Source organism: Macaca nemestrina, chromosome 10 (assembly GCF_043159975.1).
Source record: "Macaca nemestrina isolate mMacNem1 chromosome 10, mMacNem.hap1, whole genome shotgun sequence".
Lineage (NCBI taxonomy): Eukaryota > Metazoa > Chordata > Mammalia > Primates > Cercopithecidae > Macaca > Macaca nemestrina.
Window position 1 is genome coordinate 50,531,307 of NC_092134.1, and position 23,650 is coordinate 50,554,956.

At 37.0% G+C, this 23,650-nt stretch overlaps 1 protein-coding gene and 1 long non-coding RNA gene across 3 annotated transcripts in view; both read right to left on the minus strand.

Moving 5' to 3' along the window:
• Positions 1–23,650, minus strand: part of LOC105473277 (transmembrane O-mannosyltransferase targeting cadherins 2) — a 469,505-nt gene that overhangs the window by 313,763 nt on the left and 132,092 nt on the right. The window lies entirely within an intron of this gene.
• LOC139356689 (uncharacterized) lies at positions 7,079–18,024 on the minus strand. Its single transcript, XR_011609010.1, has 2 exons — positions 7,911–18,024; positions 7,079–7,596 (listed from the first exon to the last, which is right to left on the minus strand). It is a non-coding gene; the product is annotated as an uncharacterized lncRNA (long non-coding RNA).

Below are 23,650 nucleotides of genomic sequence, written 5' to 3' on the forward strand. Positions count from 1 at the left end.
GGAAGGGAAGGGAGGATGAGGAAGCAAGTTTAGCAAGAAATCTTACTATGTAACCACTAGCTTGCAGTTATATTTTAAGGATTTTTTTTTTTAAACTTCACAGCCAAATGAATTCAGCTAGAAGGTCAGGAAAAGAAAATAATCAGAGAAACCTAGCATGTTTGATTCCGTGAAAAGAAATGGTTATTAACCTGGCTGTCTAACCTGAGAAGCTCACACGGATCTTCAGATTACTTCAAAATGGTAATGACTGGCTATTTCACAAATAAAACGTTCTGTATAACCCACTTTCTATCAATTGTCAAGGCAAGACCTAGCCGTGAGTCCAGTTTCAGTCAGCGACATAATACTAAGGAATGCAAAGAAGACTTCTACACTACTCAAAACCTTTTCTTAGCACATTTTTCGGCCTCATCAAAAGTTCTTCGTACAATCGTGAAGGAGATTCAGTGCACTGGTGGTGATTTTCTGTAGTCTTTGAAAAGGAATGTACATACATAGAGCCAGCCCTGGAGCACCAATAATACCACCAATAATCTGATTTCTACCCTAAGTATGAGAGACCATTTCAGGAAAAATACAACAGCATCAACAAAGAGTTTGGCCTGAAGATTAAGATCACCCACAAGAAGAAACTTCCAAAAACAATCATGGCAATCCCATTCCCCTTTGCTAAAGACAGACCCATTCAACAAATATTTATTTAGTACTTATGATCTGCCAGGCCGTATGCTTTAAGCAGAGTTGGCCCAGGCTCTGAAGCTCTGATGAGTGAGACGTAATGTACTCTTCTACAAAATACTTTCCCGCCAATAAGAGAAAAAAGGGCTCTCATTCTTTCCCCTTCCCATTTTGGGTGACCTGCTTTGAGAATTTGATGTTTGCAGCTGCAGCCACCTTAAAAATAGGAGAGAAACTGGTGACGCACAGGTGTAGCTCATGGTATCATGGGTAGGTGGTCAAACCAGAAGGCAGAAGGCCACCTTTCTCTAGATACATAATAACTTTATTACAGTTTAAGCCATTTTTAGTTAGCTGTCATTTGCCATCAAAGTCAAAGCAATGGCAATATCCTGGGTTTTGTTAAACTTATTTGCTATTTCTCATATACCTCCTATCACCCAGAATAAATATCCATTTTCATGTTACCTATTTCAACTATGTTTTCTCTTTTAGAAGTGAGATGGAATATTGTTTTAACCTACTTCTAAATCTATTCCCTCGCCTTCCCTCGCAGAAGTTACCAACTTCTTCAAGTTGATGTGAACTATCTACCCTGTGATTTCGTATTTTTACTACTTATTTTTCCATGTAAAATATATGGTATTGTTTGGTATACATTTAAAACTTAACTGAAATATATCTTAAGCTAAGCAGCATTCTGAAACTTGCATTTTTACTCAATAGGTTTCTAAGATTTATCTATATTTACATAACTTTTTCATTAACTACTATACAGTATTCTAATGAATGTGAAATTTCATAATCCATTGCCCTGACATTTAGATTGTTTACAATTTTTTACCTGATATGTATTTTTAATGCATAAAACTAATAGTTATTGCTTGGTCTTCCAAATATACTAAATAGAAAAACAATTAAAACTGAAGACATACAGTGTATCTTCAAGAGACCATTAGGACATGGTAAGATGTCATGCTAAGAAAAAAAGGCTTCTAGGACATACTGTTCTGCAGGGAAAAAATCCACTGATACCTGATGTTCTACTAACATTGTATCTAACTAGCTGTAAGCTAGTGTCAGTATCACCAATGAACTATTCTCACACTAAATGGCAAGATACAATGTGCACCAATGGGGTCCTAAAACAGCTACACCTGCATTGCAGAGACCCTGAGAGTGAGCTAAGAAAGGACTAAGGATATATTCGAGGATCACTAAACATTTTAAGGGCTACTACGTTGGGCAGAAACACAAAGGTACAATTATAAAAACACAACAGAATTCCACTTGAGACAATGCAGTTTAATTTGTGAAAATGACATTTCAAATTTTCCAATTTTGCATTTAACATTTAAAATCCAAACAAATTCCTGTAAAGAAAAAAAAGTAAGCTTGCTTTCTCAGGGTACCGGCTAATCTCATCTCGTAATTCCATTCCTTAAAAGGGTTTTAAGTGCATCCTGTTGCTCATGGGACAAAAAGGAAAACCTTTAATATTCTCTACATAGTTCAGGATTATGTGGCCTCTGCTTACCTTTCTGGCTACATCTAAGACTGCATTTCCCATATCAAACCTCCAGCCACACAGGACTTTTATCTTCCCCTACAAGGCTACAGAGCTCTTACCTCTCTCTGTACCTTTGTAAAAACTCTCTAAAGCTAATCCTCGCCTACCAACCCCACCCACCTTCACCTAGTTGACTCCCTCTCATCCTTCAAAGTTTAGCTTCAAGTTGACTTCAGAAGCCCTCTGACATTTATGAGTAGATGAGGTCTCCTTGGTTTACCCTTATTTCACCTATCACAGCAAGAATAATGACATATAAACAGCATTAAGTTGTATACATGTAACTTTTTACAGTAATATGGATTAATCAAGGGTGACATTTGCCAAAATTAGCTAATAGCATGTTTATTAGTACTAGTATCTATCATAGAGATGGGATTACTTTGATGCCTCTTAAAGTCAATGATCTCTTCACTGTAAATATTTTTAAGATATTCATAAAAACCAACCATTTGGATGGTGTAAATTCTCTTTTAAATAAAAACAAAAAGCCACCCTAAAAACAAAATTCAAACAAACAAAACCTTAACAGATAATCCTGGATTTGCTAGTCACAAGCTGTGTAGGTAAAGACCTTGCTTTGTCTTTAAAATTATAGAGAGGTAAGGACAACTGATTTTGAATCCTCTTCAAATTTCAGTCCTCTGTGTTTCTACAGTGTTACCATGAAAGTAACTCAAGCACTAGGAAGTAGGTTTAGTTCCAATTATAAATTTTTGTGAGGACTCTGAAAAGCTTTGTAAATCAATTATGTTTCTAGTTCCTCAGTTGTAAACAAAACAAAACCACAAAAAACTAAAGGTGACTAATAAAACCTTAGTGTACTCAGGAAATTAAAAGTGTTTTAAGATTTACTGCCTAACATGGACAATGCTGCTACCAACTAGAAAAACATCATTGGTTATTTCAGTCTGCACATTAAATACTTTATTAGTCAAAATATTCACATTATTATAATTCAATTGTATAACAGTGTTGAATTACCTTTTCCATTTTCGTTTTCTTTAAGGGTACTGAGAGTGCTACTACTTTTCAATAAGTAACACTTCTGCTTGTATTTTAATCAATATATTAAGCAATACGTAAATTTCCAAGTTATTGCCCCTGAAAATAATTAGTTACTGAATTTCCTTTTATTACATTAATATAGAAATGGATAGGTTTTTCCCTTAAGTCACACACCTATAATCTGTGCTGTGCATGACCCAATTTAGTAATTATTTGGGTATCACGTGTATGGTCCAAGTGCTAACAGTATGAGTGCCAACAGTATGCCCCAATTAATTAAAAAAATTTTAAAGACAGAAAACTTTTATGATGTTTCTTTTCCTCTAAACAACCTAGCAAAGTCTATCACTCATATGAAAGGCTTAAATATTTAACTATTTTACAAAGAATATCTCTTTCAAGAGTATATGAAGGTCATACAGAACTAAGAGCATTTCAAATGTTCATCCTCACTGGGTGCAGTGGCTCATGAGTGTAATCCCAGCACTTTGGGGGGACTGAAGTGGGCAGATCGCTTGAGGCCAGGAGTTCAAGACCAGTCTGGCCCACCTGGTGAAACCCCATGTCTACATAGCCAGGAATGGTGGTACACGCCTATGGTTCCAGCTAATTGGGAGGATGAGACAGGATAATTGCTTGAACCCAGGAGGTAGAGGTTGCAGTGAGCAGAGATCACGCCACTACACTCCAGCCTGGGTGACAGAGAGAGACTCTGCCTCAGAAAAAAAAAAAAAAAAAAAAAAAAAAAAAGCCATAGAAGAAGAAAAAGGGCCAGGCACGTTGGCTCACTCCTGTAATCCCAGCACTTTGGGAGGCCGAGGCAGGTGGATCACTTGAGGTTAGGAGTTCGAGAACACCCTGACCAATACTGTGAAACCCAGTCTCTACTAAACATACAAAAATTAGCTGGGCAAGGTGACGCATGCCTGTAATTCCAGCTACTCAGGAGGCAGAGACAGAAGAATTGCTTAAACCCGGGAGGCAGACGTTGCAGTGAGCTGAGATCACGCCACCGCACTCCAACTTGGGCGACAGAGCAATACTCTGTCTCAAAAAAAAGAAAAAAAAAAAAGAAAAAGAAAAAAATAATAATCTTGGCATGGTGGCAGGCATCCATAGTCCCAACAACTTGGGAGGGTGAAGTGGGAGGCTCACTTGAGCCTGAGAGGTTAAGGCTGCTGCAGTGAGCCCTGATCGTGCCACCACACTCCAGCCTGGGCGACAGAGAGAGATCCTGACACACACACACACAAAATAAAAAAATAAAAAAGAAAGAAAAAAGATGTTCATCCTTATACTGAGCACAGACATGATTACTAGCTGATCCTGGCCCATAAGAAGCTTCTTCAAAACTCTAGATCGTCGATCTACTCTTTCACAATATACTAGGATACAATTTAACCTGGGTTATTCAAATTCACAGAACTTGTAGAGATGTTCCCGCTTAGGCTGTAATAATTCAATGCAAAGAACAATAAAAGTCTTCAGTGCCAGCAAGAATGAGTCCTGTCTCAGCTTGGGCCCCTACTAATTGCATGAACTCGGGTCATTTCCTTAACTTCTTTGAGTCCAGTTTTCCTCAACTGCTTGTCAAGGGGTAGGTGCTTGGTTGATGTGACTTACCTTTCTCTTGTTCCACTTACATGAGAGAGGGAAAAAGTAGGTATTGCACGTTTGAGGTTTTTAACTCTACACAAAACGAAACCAGCTTACTAGTTACTTAATTTAGATATCAAAGTCAGCTAACATTCAATGTCTTTGTTTCACATCTTACTCCTTGTATTCCTTATGATGATTGATTGATACTACAGCTACCCATGTTATAATTTCTCCACATAATAAAACTATAGGGAGCCAAATTCAAGTCAAAATAACAGCAATTTTAAGAAATACTTGGTGCAAATCATTTGTCCTCATTACCTTCCAATCAGTAAAATAAGCGAATTAGAGCACTCTAAAATGTACTCAAGCTTTAAAATAGATACATAAAATTTATGATTTAATGTGTTGATCTAATAAGTAAATTTTCAGAGTAAATGAGAACAAATTTCAGACACTAATATTTCACAAATATGGGTAGGGCTCCAGGCATTGGGCTGGAAAGCTTCTCACAGATTTGGTCACCAAGAGGACATTCCAATCTTCAGTAAGCAAGAGTGACTGCTACATGCTCACGTCACAGAGAATTTCAAATAGCTCATCAGGGAGACCATATACATTCAACAAGAGGGGAAAAAAATCAGTCCAGCCAGTAATTAAGAAAGACTTTCTACCCCCACTGAAGATGTGTAAAGATTTGAAGCAAATGTCGCTGCATAATTACTTATGAACATAATTGAGGCTCTCCATCTCTGCAAGTCCTTTTATGTGAGTAGATGATTCAAAATGAAATGCAAAATTAAAAATATCTTTTTTTAAAGCACACCATTAAAATTATACTTTGGACTTTAAACTTAGCAGGGAACAAGAAAAATCTTCAGAGGCATAGAGTATAAAAGATGAAAAAGTAGCACAAAGTTAAAAATCAAAAGACTACACATATTGTGAAGCCATTATTGGAATATCAACATGGTATTCATGAGTTCTAATCTAGGAACACCACACATCAGTATGCTCCCACATACCCCTCTATATGGTAACTGCCCTTTTACTCTAAACTCACCGTAAGAAGGAAAGATACACCAGCATGAGTACCGGATATACGCACTGCTGTCAAAGCTCAAACCACAAGGAAATATGTGCTCCTTTACCAATTTATTTCACTGGATGAAAAGACATTTAAATTATATTTTGGAATAAATTAGTAAGTTTACTTAAACATTCTTTTTTAAAAATGAAGTTGGGAAATCAGCTTGATATGTGTAAATTTATTTGAGTCTAGTATCACCTGCTGTTTCCTCTTAATTTACTACAACCATCATTCTGAAATAAGTTTTTGAAGCTATGGTAAAACTTTCCATTCGCAATAATTTGTGTACTCTCTCGTTTACTGGTACTGAAGGAACTCAGTTAATCTTCAGCAATCTGACACTGTGTGTATGTGTGTTTTCCCTATCACAGAGTGAACACACTGAGAAGACATAAGCAAAAGTAACAAAACCGTAAAACCTCACACAAATAGAAAAAGCAACTTCTTACTACAGGAAAATTTGTTTCTTAAAGTTAAGTCTTCTACAAAGTATTCCATTTGATTATTTGAATAATTATGTTTACATGGCATATGTAAATACATACACATATTTTGGAGAGATTTTTTATTTTACATATGATAGGGCATTTTTCCATCACCCTACCACATTGTGGAAATAATAGACACACTGCCTACAAGAGAAGGGATTAGAAAAGGAAGCAATTACCTATAAAATACGTGAAAAGCAGAAAAAGAAGCTCCAGTGACAAGGAAAACTGTCCACAAAAAAACTGAAAACACTTGGTTGAACTGAGAAACTAAAGTGATTTTACAAACAACCTCATCGTTCCCCCATGTCTCTTGGCCCTGCACTGGCTCACCCTCTTCACTCCTGTGGCTGACTGGAAGACTGTGAATCTGGAAGTTCTGCATGCTCTCCCATTCATGCTCAGCAGGAAAATAGAAACATCAGATTCCCCATCTCACATTCCCAACTGTTTTTGTCCCATTATAAATACTTTGTATTTCCAGTGGTATTCATAGTTCAAAAAAGGTTTTTTTTTTTTTTAAATAAAACTTACTGTGGATGTCAAGTTGGAATCAATTTAAGGAAGTCCTCTTAGTTTATCACCTCTTCTGTCGAAAGAAGAGCTAAATCACAATAAAACATACAGTGCCTTCTGATGTGCTTATATGTCTTTTTTTTCCCTTGAGATGGAGTCTCATTCTGTTTCTCAGACTGGAATGCAGTGGCACGATCTCGGATCACTGCAACCTCCAACTTCCAGGTTCAAGTGATTCCCCTGCCTCAGGCCCCCAAGTAGCTGGGACTACAGGCGTGCATCACCACACCCAGTTAGTTTTTATAATAATTTTAGTAGATATGGAGTTTCACCATGTTGGCCAAGCTGGTCTCGAACTCCTGGCCTCAGGTGATCTGCCTGCCTTGGACTCTCACAGTGCTGGGATTACAGGCGTGAGCCACCATGCTCGGCCTACGTATATTTTTAATAGATGATTTTCCTGAAAATACTCCGATGGAAAATTAGCCTCTCCCTTACTTAACTAGAAAGCTTAAAATTCAAATACTAATTTCCATGATTACAAATCATCACATCTACAGCATTTATTTCTAACATCCTACTAAACAGCAATTTCTCAGGCCATTAAATTTTACTAAATGTTACAGGCACGTAATTCCTATTAACTTCTGTATCTTTTTCTTTTTTTTTTTTTTTTTTTTTTTTTTTTTTGAGACGGAGTCTCACGCTGTTGCCCAGGCTGGAGTGCAGTGGCGCGATCTCGGCTCAGTGCAAGCTCCGCCTCCCGGGTTCCCGCCATTCTCCTGCCTCAGCCTCCTGAGTAGCTGGGACTACAGGCGCCCGCCACCGCGCCCGGCTAATTTTTTGTATTTTTAGTAGAGACGGGGTTTCACTGTGGTCTCGATCTCCTGACCTTGTGATCCGCCCGCCTCGGCCTCCCAAAGTGCTGGGATTACAGGCTTGAGCCACCGCGCCCGGCCTTCTGTATCTTTTTCTTACATGAAATACTAGCATCATACCCTTTCTGCATATACTGAGGATTAGTATTAAATCAGCCTAAATTGCATTTCGTTTCTATTTATTTAAACGTGTTTTTACTGAGCAACTGCTAAGTGCCAGATACTTCAGTAGGTAAGAGAACAGAGAATAATCCTGAACCAAATTATTATAATGAATGGTTTACATTTTTATTGGCATACCAAGATCCCACTCTGATTAGCCTGACCACCAAACCACATCAGCCAAAGAGGGCTGATGGACTGTTTCTGCTGTTGGGTAAATTATTGTGCTCCCTCTCTTCAAAGTTCAGGTCTCTGCAATATACATTATAAGATCCATACAAAACATTTCCTATTTAAGAAATGGAATAGGCTGGGCACGGTGGCTCAGATCTATAATCCCAGCACTTTGGGAGGCCGAGGAGGGTGGATCACTTCAAGTCAGGAGTTCAAGACCAGCCTGATCAACATGGTGATACCCCGTCTCTAATAAAAGTACAAAAATTAGCTGGGCCTGGTGGTGGGCACCTGCAGTCCCAGCTACTTGAGAGGCTGAGGCACGAGAATCACTTGAACCTGGGAAGTGGAGGTTGCAGTGAGTCAAGATGGCACCACTGCACTCTAGCATGGGTGACAGAGCCAGACTCGGTCTCAAAAAAAAAAAAAAAAAAAAAAAAGGAATGGAATAACGGCAAGCGACAAGACCAGGGCTTAATACACATTATTCTTCCTGTCTTTCTTTATTTTTTGTGGTGGAGGGGGGTGAACAGAGGGTACAGAAAATTACAAAAGATAGTTAGGACTGGAACACAAAAATAAAATAATATCTACCCATTCCCTTTCTCAAGAACAGGGTTAACTGGGGTTTTTCTATAAAAATAATCAATGACCACCAACATCTGAACTAAGGATTAGAAAGAGGTCCAAATCCTAAATTAATTTTGCATTCCCTAACTGTAGATGTTTACCTGTCCTTCTTTGAGCTAAAGAAAACATCTATGCTAGTAATTGTCTACTAACACTTAGAAATACTAACAAGCTAAACACTTTAATTTTTAATTCCACAGCAAATTAAATTTAGCAAATCAAGAAATGGGCAAAAACCTAGCAGAGTACTCATATAAATAGCAAAAGTAACACCTGGCAGGTGAATTATAAAAGAAAAAAAGTAAATATGTTTTTTAAACATACAACTAAAAAATAATTTTTTTTAAACATAAACATACTTTTAAACAATGTAAAAAATTAAATATATTTTTAAACATACAAATGAAAAATATATTTTAAACATATAATTGTATGGATCTTATAATGTATATTACACAGACCTGAACTTTGAAGAGAGGGAACACAAAAATGGCCTGGGGCCATTTTATGCAGAGAAAAAATTTCCTATTCATATACAAGCTCCTGAATGTGTGTACATATTAGCACAAAATATAATATTGAGTGACCATCATGGTGGTCCTGAGTTCTGTGACAGGATAAATCCAATATACTTCAATTACGAAGGTAAATATGGAATATGTTTTAAAAAGATTTCCCACTAACTTATGAAATGTTTCCGTATATAATGTAACAGAACTGATTTATGAACTGCATCACTTCTCAGAAACAACAGAAGAGGAAGTACCACAGGTTAATTTCAGTCCCATAAAACTACCCTAAAGTAAAAGTTAAAAGTGCTCAGAATACTAGCACTTTCTCTTAACACCTTTTCAAAGAAGCTTTTTTAAATGCCCTCCATCCTCTTCTTCATATTTTTCTAGCATTTTCTCTCATACCTTCCTCCAGACTGTGGCTCAGTCCCAGGCTGTTTAGAGATGAGGAGGATAATTTGTTTCATCAGACTAGACTACCACATGGAAAGGAGAATACTATGTATTGCAGCGCATCCAGCTATACGAAGCACAAAATGACTACACCAGAGCAAGACGGTTACAGGTATTATTATAAAATGATTTCCGGAAAATATCAACTATTTTTAGTAGCATTGTCAAAATTTCCATTTGCTACTGGGAATTTGAAAAGAATGTTCAATGAAAATCAGGTTTGCCACATAATTACTAAAAGAACATTTTACTTGGTATCACAGGCTGATAAGCTAAGTAAGACCTGGATAGCAAGGGATACTTTGTTACAGGCATTGGAGTTTTAGTGTGGTATTTCATAAAGCCCTCATAATCTTTGTAAACCCTCTCACCCAAAAGAAGGGGATATATAGGCTATATAAGAGTACTCTTTTTAAAATATAACTTATTTTTCAGAGATCTATGAGGTTAACAGCAAAACTCAGCAGAAAGTAGAGAGAGTTCCCATATACTCCCTGCCCCTCACATGAACAAGCTTCCCACTATGAACATTCTGGCTATAGTGGTACATTTGTTAAAACTGATGAACCTAAAGTTACACATCATTATTACACAAAAGTCCATAGTTTACCTTACAGTTCATTCGTGGTGTTATACATTCTATAGATTTGGGCAAATGTATCCACCATTACATATCACACAGAGTAGTTCCACTGCCCTAAAAATCCTCTGCGCTCTGCCTTTTCATCCCTCCCTCCTTCACAACAACCATTGATCTTTTACTTCCTCCATAGTTTTCCCTTTTCCAGAACGTCATATAGTTAGAATTATACAATATATAGCCATTTCAGCTTGACTTCTTTCATTTAGTAATATGCATTTAAGGTTCCTCCATGCCTTCTCATCACTTGATAGCTCATTTCTCTGTAGTCCTGAATAATACTCCATTGCAAAGGAGTGCTTTTTACAGTAGCTTGCAAGAGATACAAGGCAGAGGACACATCTAGCTTTATATATATATATATATGGAGTCTCGCTCTGTCGCCCAGGTGGCTGCAGTGCTGTGGTGTGATCTCAGCTCACTGCAACCTCCACCTCCCAGGTTTAAGCAATTACCTGACTCAGTCTCCCGAGTAGCTGGGATTACAGGCACATGCCCGCATGCCTGGCTTTTTTTGTATTTTTAGTAGAGATGAGGTTTCACCATCTTGGCCAGGCTGGTCTTGAACTCCTGACTTCGTGATCCACCCACCTTGACCTCCTAAAGTGCTGGGATTACAAACTCCTATGCATCTATCACATAGCAGAAATCCAGTAAATAATTTGGAATGAATATATTATTGAACAAATGAAAATATAAATGAAGTTACTTAATCTTTCTAAGTAACACCTTCCTCATAATAACATGAGAAACAGAAGACTGTATTTTAAAGAGAGCTGTTATCATTAGTCATTACCAACATGAGTTGGTAATTAAAACAGTATTTACAAACTTGGCATCATGAATCTTTTAGTTCCCAAAAAATTTAATGGTAATGAAAGAAAGAAGGTTGGGCCAGGACTTTTGTGAGATGCTTATGGCATAAAATTTAAAAAGGTACTCTGCTATTTGCTTTGTCAGGATTCAAGTCTTCAACAGACTAGTAAAAAGGATCAAAACAAATGAGGTGGTATTTAATGGATTTGATCATAAAAACCTAGAATTGGCCAGGCACTGTGGCTCATAACTATAATCCTAGCATTTTGTGAGACCAAGGCAAGAGGATGGCTTGAGGCCAGGAGTTCAAGACCAGCCCCTTGACAACATCGCAAGACTCCTTCTCTACAAAATAAACAAACAAAATAAAATAAAATAAAATAAAATAAAATAAAAAATAAATAAATTATCCAGGCACAATGGCATGCACCTATAGTCCTAGCTACTCCAGAAGTGGAGGCAGGAAGATCACTTGAGCCTAGGAGTTCTTCCTGCCACTGCACTCCAGCCTAGGCAACAGAGTGAGACCATGCCTGTAAAAAAATAGTCATCATTAATTTTTTGAAATTTTTTGTAAAAACATAGAATCCAGGTCCACAAATTAATCGCACCAGTAATGAATAAGGGACTTCTGGGTTAATGGCAGAAAACATGAGTGTTTTAATTATTTGCAAGGTAATTAAGGATCAATAATATGTTTGTAAAAGTTAATACAAACTTAGAGTGAATAAAAATACAACATAGAAATATAGTTTCCTGGCTGGGCACAGTGGCTCACGCCTGTAATCCCAGCATTTTGGGAGGCCAAGGCAGGCGGACCACCTGAGGTCAGGAGTTCAAGACCAGCCTGACCAATATGGTGAAACCCTGTCTCTACTAAAAATACAAAAATTAGCCCGGTGTGGTGGCACGTGCCTGTAGTCCCAGCTACTCGGGAGACTGAGGCAAGAGAATCACTTGAAGCCAAGAGGTGGAGGAGGTTGCAGTGAGCCGAGATCACTCCACTGCACTCCAGCCTGGGCGTTGCAGCGAGACTCTGTCTCAAAAAAAAGAAAGAAGAAAGAAAGGAAAGAAGGAAAGAAAGAAAGAAAGTTTCCTTAGTGTGACAGTTAATATTTGAGTGTCAACGTGATTGGATTGAAGGATGCAAGGTATTTTCCCTGAGTGTGTCTGTGAGGGTGTTGGCAAAGGACATTAACATTTGAGTCAGTGGACTGGGAAAGGCAGACCCACCCTCAATCTGGGTGGGCACCATCGAATCAGCTGCCAGCATAGCCAGAATAAAAGCAGGCCGAAGAATGTGGAAAGATTAGACTGGCTTATTCTCCCAGCCTACATCTCTCGCCCATGCTGGATGCTTCTTGCCCTCGAACATCAGATTCTCAGTTTTGGGGCTCTTGGACTTTTGACCACAGACTGAAGACTACACTGTTGGCTTCCCCACTTTTGAGGTTCTGGGACTTGGACTAGCTTCCTTGCTCCTCAGCTTGCAGATGGCCTGTCGTGGGACCTCACCTTGTGATTGTGTGAGTCAATACTCCTTAATAAACTCCCCTTTATATATACATCTATCCTATTAGTTCGTGTCTCTGGAGAACCCTAATACACTTACATCTACTATGTGGGGCCAGGCGCGGTGGTTCACGACACCTGTAATCCCAGTACTTTGGAAGGCCGAGGCAAGTGAATCAACTGAGTTCAGGAGGAGTTTGAGACCAGCCTGGTCAACATGGTGAAACCCCGTCTCTACTAAAAACACAAAAAATTAGCTGGGTGTGGTGGCAGGCACCTGTTATCCCAGCTACTCAGGAGGCTGAGGCAGGAGAATCACTTGGACCTAGGAGGTGAAGGCTGCAATGAGCTGAGATCATGCCATTGCACTCCAGCCTGGGCAACAAGAGCGAAACTCCATCTCAAAAAAAGAAAAAAAGAAAGAAAGAAAAGGTACTATGAGATCATGAACAGTGTCTTGTTCTGAATATCCCATTTCAAAAGGAGCCATGATAAACTGGAGATTATCTATAAGTATGCCAGAGAAAAAAGGATCTCAGAGCCATGTTATCCAAACAGTTATACAATTAGAAATGTTCAATCTGATAAAGAGTTACATTATAAGAGCAATTCGAGTTTAAAGTAACAAAAAATTATCTTTCAGTTGAAAGAAAAGTTTTCTAAAAATTAAAATTCTTCAAGAATGACAGAAATTGTATCCTAATAGTAGCTTTCCTTTCAAAGAAAGCATTCAAACAGAGGCTAGATGGTCATTTCTAAGCCATACTACAGATGCTGTCAAACTAGAATTTTCTTCTCATCTAGGATGTGTATCAATAATTCTAAAATCTATGTGAAATGCTACTTAAACCCTGTAGAATTCCCATTTGACTAATTATTAGGAAAAGTTAGGCCTTACTTTGTACCTACTATAAATGTAGTCCGTAAGTTATCCTTTCACACCAAAATTTAAAAACAGAAAAAAAAAAAAAAATACACAATAGTGCTAGGAAAGCTTATCCACTGCAAGTATTTCGGATTAGAGATGAAGTCTATCACTGCCCACTTGGCCTTCAAATGACCTACTTTTTATTTTCACATTACATTAACTTGTAATTAGCTTGTAGTCCGTAAGGTTCAAAATGGATCTGTTTCCAGAACAAGCCTCATGTCAACCATAAAATTCTAATAGGTTGAATATGAGAAAGTAATTAAGTGATGGCTGAAAATGCTAAAAAACTATTTAACATCGTTGAGTATTCATTAAGCAACTATAAGTGGGCACTCCCACACGAGGTATTTGAGAGATTCGGAGAGTCTTCGACATGTCCACAATCAAACGAGGGGACACTTTTACATTTACAGAGGAAATAAACACAAATACTTCATGTACAGCCATGTTCACTGTTACAAATGACCTAAAGAACCTTGCAATTAACCTTTCTATTGAATCATGGTCTAGGGCATGTGGTCAAGTGCATGGAAAGAATCAGGCAAAAATGTTACGTGCTTGAGAAGCATGCAAGCATTAAAGTTGAGTCATCAATCATTTTTTGGACTTCCCATAAGTAAGAAACAGTTTCAATTTTGCAAAGACTTACCATGGAAAACTTATATTGAGAAGAAAATAGCACAATATTAGCAAAGACAAAAGAAATTACTCTTTGTAATATGCATTATCTGGAAGTATTTGGAATTCTGCTTTTCCATAGATAAAATATATATAAAAAAAATAGCCAGTTAGCAGTTCCACAGCAAGTACTGGAATAAGAAATAAAAATAGGTCTGGGAAGTCCAAATGGTAAGGCTCCATGTCCAAAAATGCAAAACTATTTTCATGTAGAAAAGATGAGATATAGCACTAAATGATAAGATACGGGGGAAAGAACAGAGATTTTACTCCCATCTTAAAATCATAGCTGTAGCTCATTCCTTCCTTTAAAGTGTAAAGTAAAAGGTGCTGCTTGGTACTATACAGAAAATGCCACCCAAGATAGAAGAGATAGAAATTAGAGCCCTAAAATAATTTTCCATTATCTCAAAGGTCAACATACACCGCCAAGAATAAATTGTGTGTGCCACCAAGCTTGAGCCTTCTGGTGATAAAATGAAGACACACAAAAGGCAATTGATCCAACGTTTAAAAAGATAACAGTTATCAGTGTCATCTAATCAACTTGGTTTCATTTTGGAAGCAGTGAATTCCATATTATGAAGTAAATGAGGTGCCAGTTTCATCTTTTATGGTCTCACTGTGCTTTCTCTCCCTGAGGAATGAGACAAAGTTTAATGACTAAAGACACAAATGACCTAATGAATAACAGTGAAGGATGTGATTCAAACAAGGCACCAGTAGTAAACACTGACACACACACACAAAGTGATCCTTTTAGTCCTTTGCCAAGGGCAACAGATTTTAACAGCACAAATGGCCTTCTGTCACTCCACTTACAGAAACTCATTCAAGAATTATTACAGGATATAGGCCAAACTGTATCAAAAAGAACAACTGAACTATAGGCTGAACTCCTGAAGAATACTATATAACAATAAAATAAACACAAAATGGCGTTAGGAAAAAGTAGAAAAATTCTTAGATACTAGGTTAAAGTAAAAAAGCAAAAACCAAAACCAATACTTTCCCAGAATAAAGAAAAATTCCAGTCGGGTGCAGTGGCCCATGCCTGTAATCCCAGCACTTTGGGAGGCTGAGGTAGATGGATCACCTGAGGTCAGGAGTTCAAGACCAGTCTGGTCAACATGGTGAAACCCCATCTCTCCTAAAAATACAAAAATTAGCAAGGGTGTGGTGGCAGGCATCTGTAATCCCAGCTACTTGGGAGGCCGAGGCAGGAGAATCACTTGAACCCAGGAAGTGGAGGTTGCAGTGAGTTGAGATTGTGCCATGGCACTCCAGCCTGGATGACATAGTGAAACTCCCTCTCAAAAAAAAAAGAAAGAAAAATTCCTGACTCTTAAGAGTTTTGTTCCTATATTCATATACTGTGCTATATTCTTTTTCACCAATTCAGCCTAAGCTATTTCTACAGTGCAGACTGGAGTAAGCAGAAATTTTATTTGCTTACACAAATTTTATCCAATCTTCCTTCTAATGTAGAATCTTCTCAAATTTTTCCAATCTCTAATAAATATTTCCAGTAATTGGAAGTTTATTATCTTGTAAGCCTGCCCTTTCCATTTTCACAGAGCACTATAGGCCAAAAAAATCTCTCTACTCCTAATCTTTGCCTAATATTATTTGGTGGAAAAACAGCAGGTTTTTGGTGGGTCCCAAGGTAAAGGAGACACCTTCCATATGCATTTGGGAAGATAATAGAAATCTAATGTAGCAAACACATATTCTATCTTATTGCAAACTCATGCTATGTCTCAAAGGCCACAACATTTCAAAAACATCACCACTGTTACCATCTAATCGTGAGTGTTTTGGAGACTTCCTGGCAGTCTCCTAAAAACTCTCTGGCCCCCCCAAAGAACTAACAAGTGTTAACTTGTTAACACATTTCTAAGGTGAGGGACATATGTGGTATTGTACACATGTATCAAATGGATGCCTTCAATTTTAAATGAAGTTTTCACAAGTGAAGCTTAATTTTGCTGAATGAATTTTAGGTAATGTTTTATTCGTTCATTTTGAAATGATTTAGGTTTTCCTAATGTCCTGAGGTCTACACATTTAGAGAACATAGAGCATTCTCTAAATAGGAACCTTCACTGTTCATTTCTAAACTGAAGAATTAGAAAAAAAAAAAAAAAAAAAGCACATTCAACTCAACAAAAATTTATAAATGGCCTTAACTTATTTTTAGACAAAGTTTACTCATTCATGCCTTTATATATTATTTAATACATACCCACTACTATATCAAGTAGTATGCTCCATCATAGAAATGCAAAGAAAAGCATAATCTGCTTATAGAAGAGATGTGGAGCTAAATAGGTCTATTAGAAGTATTACAAAATAGAGAGAGGAAAAGACTTTCTCAGACTAAATCAGTCCTTCTCTACCCTCAACCCACATATCTGTGAAGATTCATCCTATGTAATACAAGTTATTGAAGCCCATTATTCCTTCTCGAGAATGGGCAGTATTTTTTTCAGATTGATTCAACATGTCAATCTGAAGTTGATTGAGTTCTTTAGATTTGTTGGGTCACACCTTCACTGGACAGTTAATGTTTTGGCCTACAGACTTTCCTGCTTCTTACTGGGATAAAATAAGCAAAAAAAACAAAAAACAAACAAACAAAAAAATACCTGTATTTATCTTCAGTAGAACAGATGCCAACATCAATAAACTTTGAAGGAAAGATTTCCAGGAATAAACCACAATGGGATTGACTGCTATAATTCCTTTAAAATTCAAGGATAATAGAGAAATCAATTATTGACCCTAAATGTCAGAGGAGCTATACCTCCCCCTCAAATGTTAAATGTAAGGTCAGATCAAGCCCCAAGGGAATCCTTATTTGTTCCTTTAAAATTTGTAAAAATTAAAAGTATGGTTATTTAAAAGAAGATGATACTGATTACCTTTAAATATCATGATCTGACGATTAATCAGTACAAATTTGGTTGCCAGAGTCATATTAGGCTATGGGTTTCTAAGACTCTGAAGATAACACAGGAAACCCCCAAAAATCATTACCAAATAATGTAAGTCAAGCTACATTTTGCAACAACTGATAAACTGCAATGCTTTACAGCAACCTCAATGAAATCAGTAGTACAGGTACCAGATAGTGAAGCATACATAGAATTGTGAGACACTAGATGTTAACGAGATAAGGAACTTTAAAAATATGCATCAGAAGAGACAGTAAAACTTGTATTACAGATTGAAAAAAAAAAAAAAAACAGGAGTTCAGAGAAATGACCATGAAGCATTTATGATGAGAGGAATGAAAATAAGTCAAGGACCTGGTTATTACAGTAAATCTGAAACTTTGGCAGGGATAATGGAATTAGCACCTGATTTTAGGAATGAAATGTTTGAGGGTGACCTACTCAAGGAATGAAGCATAAACATTTAAGAAATATGCAGGAGAATGGGGTGAACCTGGGAGGCGGAACTTGCAGTGAGCCAAGATTGCGCCAACGCACTCCAGCCTGGACGACAGAGTGAGACAAAGAAAGAAAGACAGAAAGAAAGACAGAAAGACAGAAAGAAAGGAAAGAAGGAAAGGAGGAAAGAAGGAAAGGAAGAAAGAAAGGAAGAAAGAAAGGAAGGAAGAAAGAAAGGAAGAAAGAAAGGAAAGAAATGAAGAAAGGAAGAAAGGAAGAAAGGAAAGAAAGAAAGAAGGAAGGAAAGAAGGAAAGAAGGAAGGAAGGAAAGAAGGAAAGAAAGAAGGAAAGAAGGAAGGAAAGAAGGAAAGAAAGAAAGGAAGAAAGGAAGAAAGAAAGGAAAGAAAGAAAGAAAGGAAAGAAAGAAGGAAGGAAAGAAAGAAGGAAGGAAGGAAGGAAAGAAGGAAGGAAGGAAGGAAAGAAGGAAGGAAGGAAGGAAAGAAGGAAAGGAAGGAAGGAAGGAAGAAAGGAAGAGAGAGAGAGAGAGAGAGAGAGAAAGAAAGAAAGAAATGCATGAACCAGGAGCTTACATGAAAACTGTACACGAAGTCCTTAAGAAAACAGTCAAGGCATGACAAACATGATGTTTGTCACACACTACTGTCAGAAAATGCCACTGGTCATCTCTAAGTCTAGAGGTAGTACCTCCAATGTCCTAATGTCATATGGTTTACACCCACTCATCCTCTTTAGCACCTGTTTACTTCCATATGTATCTCAGTTTTCCCCTCTACACAGCTAAAATCAAGTCTATTTCTCCATTTTCAACTTTCCCCTGAGCTACAACACTGATTCTCAAACTGCTCATTAGATAATTCCATCTGGATTCCACAGTAGTATTTCAAACTCAACGTAAAGGTCAATTCCTCATCTTCCTAAAATAATGTTCCTCAACCACATCTATTTCTGTTGCCAGTGTCTTGATTTTCAGTTACCACTTCTTTCTTACTCCAATATTCATTTGATTTTAAAGTCAAACAATTGAAGCAACACCCTGTCTTTCGTGTCTATCCTTTTTGTTCCTTCTAATCATGATTGGTAATTCTGGTTCTTTTTCTCTCCTATCTACCTGCTTCCTTTATAATCCTCCCTGAATACTACTGCAAGGTAACAATTTTAAGGCAGGAGATGACAATGCTCAACATTCTTGCTCAAAAACCAACGAAATACATTCATTTTGTCATGGCACTTGATGTCCGCCACAGTCTGTCTCTAATCGTTTTCCTATCTTGCATTCCTCCACATGCCTTATGTGTATGTCCCCATGTAGCCAAACTACACGAATAGTATTCTCCCTAGTGCTTTATTCTTTTCCACCTCAGTGCCTCTTCCTCGTGGTAGTTTCTTTTGAATGGATAGTTCCCCTTCTTCAAAGCCCATTTCCTCCAGGAAGTCTTTGTCATTCATCTGAAAAACAAATTTTTTCCCTTACTTCAAATTCAGTAACACCTTGATTCTTACTTAACAGAGTGGTTAATAAAATTTACTTTGCAGGCAGATTAACTGGAATCTAATGCTAGCTCAGCCATCCATGACCTCACCACGAGCAAGAATCTTCATCTCAATAAGCTGAGGTTTCTTCATCTGCAAAATGGGAATAATAAATAGTACTTGCGACTTAAGGATTGTTGTGAGAGGTCAACATGCCAGCAACTGTTAAGCACACTATAAAATCTGGCTATCATGATCATCTTCATTATTATTCCCTGTTCCTTATGAGGGTATCATAAACATAACATTGAAACCAGAGGAAACTAAAAAGTTTGGTACTATACTTTGCCACTTTCTACCAGCACCTACTAGAATATCTGGCACACAGCAGTTCAGTAAGTATTTGTTGAAATTATCCATAAATGAATGAGTCCATAAACACGAAATCAGTAAGTACATATAAAAGTCAGTCTTAAGTTTTTGGTTAAAAATATTGCTATATATAAAACAGATAAAGGAAATACAGATTAAAAGGGTAGGGAAGAAATTTCCCATGCCAGTATCATAAACTGACTGCCAAAAAAGGGTATAAAACTGTATAAATATAGTTTATAGATCTGGGGAGGTGGGAGACTCATAGTGGTGCTCTGTGGAGGACCATATTTTATATGTCACCTTGATTAAATAGCATGTGTCAAGAAGAGAATGAGCAGAATGGTTAAGGGTTTAGAAAGAAGGCCAAATAAGAAACTCCTCAACAAAGGAAATCGAATATTTAACCTAAGAAGAGAAAACCTTAAGTAGGGATAGAATCATTCCTGTAAAATATATGAAAAGTTAACACTCGGTAAAGAGAGTAGCTGACGTCTGTGTGGCTTCACAAGACTTAACGAAAAATGTAAAAGGAAGAACATTGTGACTCAATACGATAGAACGGCTATTAAACCTGCCCAGGAACATAACCAGCTGCTGTTACAGAGTAGTGAGTTCCAAATAAACATAAGCATTCAAGTAGAAAATAGTATCTGCCAGAGATGCTAGAATATTTAAAACTATACATATTGTCGTAATATTACATAGCTGAGTTCACACACATTAAAAGAAAGAGATACTGATACACACTATTACAGTGGGCTTGGGGAATATTTATATATACATAATGATCCATATATACATATATAAAGTACTCGTCTGACATATTTGTGAAAATTTGTCACTGAATGATAAAAACTGAATTTACAGTGTGATAGCAAATAACTAGATTACATATACCAGTTAAATCTAACAATCAAAAGTGAAAGTTGCTATTATAGGGACAAAGGTTGTCCTAAGTGATTTTATGATTTTTAAAATTTGTTTTTAGTCCTACAAATCATGTTTTAATATTTAATATAATTTAATTCAATATATTTAATTTAATATTTAATATATTTCTTACATTAAGAATACTTAATTATCAATACTTTTCTATAAGTTTACAAGATTTTCATTTAAAAAAAGAGCAAAAGAAAAAGGAAGAGGGAGAGAAACAAACGGAGCTAGTCAAAAATAAAAATCTACTGTGTTCAATTATTTCAATAAACCTACAGAAACCATCTTTTATCACATGTAAAAGATGCTTTCCATGTCTTTGTTATAGGTATGCCACATGATATAGAAAATATCCAATAGTTTAAGTTAATACTATTCCATTTGATTTTGGGTCTGTATACGTTTCAAATTGACTAAATGTCACCTTAAATAACCCTTCCACTCAAAAAAGTTGGCTAAGTCAGTTGATGCTTTCCATTAAATGGACAAATTTTATGATATGCAGATTTCCAGTTGAGCCATTACTTTAAAATAAATTCCTTACTTCTTATGGGATTTTTTTTTTTTTAATTCCCAAGGAACTTAAGGTTTCATGAATTAATCTCAATTCAACCACTATTACAGAGAGAAACAGTTGAAATAACATGCAGTGATGGCATTACATGCAGTTGAAATTACATGCAGTGTCACTCTGAGACAACTGCAATAACTGATTTTACTTCTAATAAGTATCAGTAAGTGATATGTACTACTTTTGAAAAAGAAAAATTATGGTACTAGCATTCTCTTAAAATTTCAGATATGTTAAGATATCTTAAGAAGGAGAGAATGTGGCTCACGCCTGTAATCCCAGCACTCTGGGAGGCCGAGGCAGGTGGATCACCTGAGGTCAGGAGTTCGAGACCAGCCTGGCCAACATGGCGAAACCCTGTCTCTACTAAAATTACAAAAATTAGCTAGGTGTCGTGACAGGTGTCTGTAATCCCAGCTGCTCAGGAGGCTGAGGCAGGAGAACTGCTTGAAACCAGGAGGTGAGGTTGCAGTGAGCTGAGATCATACCACTGCACTACAGTCTGGGCGACAGAGTGAGACTCCATCTCAGAAAAAAAAAAAAAAAAAAAAAAGGACAGCGTGGAATAGAAAACTTCAAATAAATCTCAAAAAATGTACTAAGTAATTTTACCATAAGCAGGGATCTAATATTAAAAAATACTTTTCATAGTATAAAGGGCTCATTCTTTCAGAAAAACTTATATCAGCTCTTATCATTGTAATTTAAATTACATTTGAAATTTCTAAAATGATTTGCAAATATATGAAACTTCAGATCCATCCTTTGAATATACTAAAGCTTTAAACAATTTTCCCCAATGTTCCTTATATATACATTTGCACTGACCCATTTCTTTCTGTGATAACACTACTTAGAATTTATACATAATATTGGCTTAAGAAATATGTATGGTGAGCAACTAAATTAATACTATTATTGTAAAATATAAAAGAAATTGACCAAAACCTAATTAATTAATGAGAATAAAATTTCTATATGAGGGCGGATCTTTCTGCAGCACAATTATTAGAAAAATGCCTAATACAAAGTAAGTGCTTGTATTAGTACGTTTTCATACTGCTATAAAGAATTGCCCAAGACTGGGTAATTTATAAAAGAAGGAGATTTTATTTTATTTATTTTTGAGACAGAATCGCGCTCTGTTGCCCAGGCTGGTGTGCAGTGGCTTGATCTCGGCTCACTGCAACCTCCGCCTCCCGGGTTCAAGTGATTCTCCTGCCTCAGCCTCCCAAGTAGCTGGGACTACAGGCACCCACCACCACGCCCAGCTAATTTTTTTGTATTTTTAGTAGAGATGGGGTTTCACTGTGTAAGCCAGGATGGTCTTGATCTCCTGAACTCGTGATCCTCCCACCTCAGCCTCCCAAAGTGCTGGGATTAGAGGTGTGAGCCACCACACCCAGCCAAAAGAAGGAGATTTAAGTGACTCATGGTTAGCATCTCTGGGGAAACTTACAATCATGAGGGAAGGTGAAGGGGAAGCAAGTCACCTTCTTCACAAGGTAGCAGGTAGGAGAAATGCCCAGCAAAGGGGGAAGAGCACCTCATAAACCATCAGATCTTGTGAGAACTCCCTCACTGTCATGAGAACAGCATAAGGGAAACAGCCCCCATGATTCAATTACCTCCACCTGGTCTCTCCCTTGACATGTGGGGATTATGGGGATGACAATTGGAGATGAGATTTGGGTGGGGACACAAAGCCTAACCATATCAGTGCACAATAACTATTTCCTGCATAAAGTGAATGAAAAACACTTAATTTCTGTTTTATAAAAACCTTGCTGGAAAATGCAGAACTTCCCATGCTTGAAAGAGGATCTCACAGATCCAATTTTGGGGTCAAAGTTTTGCATGTAAAATGTTTGTTTTGTTTTCTAATAATTCTGCTAATAGTGTAAATTATAATTAATTTCCATGTTGTTTAAAGTTAAACAGTTTGTAATGTGGAATTCATATAAACAATGCACCTTTGCCTTTTACATGAAAAGCAAATTAAAATCTCATCCACTATGTTTTAAAGAAAATCAAAATCTAACACTTGACAGTAATCAGTATAAGCTTCCTTTGACCACAGCAAAGAAAAAAAAAAAAAAAAAAGTCCACTTTTTCTATGCTTTTAAAGGAACTGGTATGCAAAAGCAACTGATTATCATTCAGTCTTCTCTCTCATTAAGCATGTATAGATTCTAATCATGAACATTTTCTCTCCATATCCAAGACAAAAGTAAGCATCATTATGCATGACCAGAACATTCTAAATTTCTCCACAAAAGGATTCTGTATATAAATTCTCAGCATTTCAGCTCCTCCAACATGAAGAGAGATTAAGATGATATATACAGAAAGGACTAGCCTAATGTGGAGAATATTCGAAGTGTACGACCCCATACCGTAAGCATTTCCCTCAAATAAAAAACAGCTGATGAAATACTGGGCATATCAAATACGATGTTTCTTCTATGTTTCTTCTCAGAGTCATTAGTCCAGGGAAAATAGCAAGAAATAATTATTTCTTGTATGTTAGTAATTCCTGATATG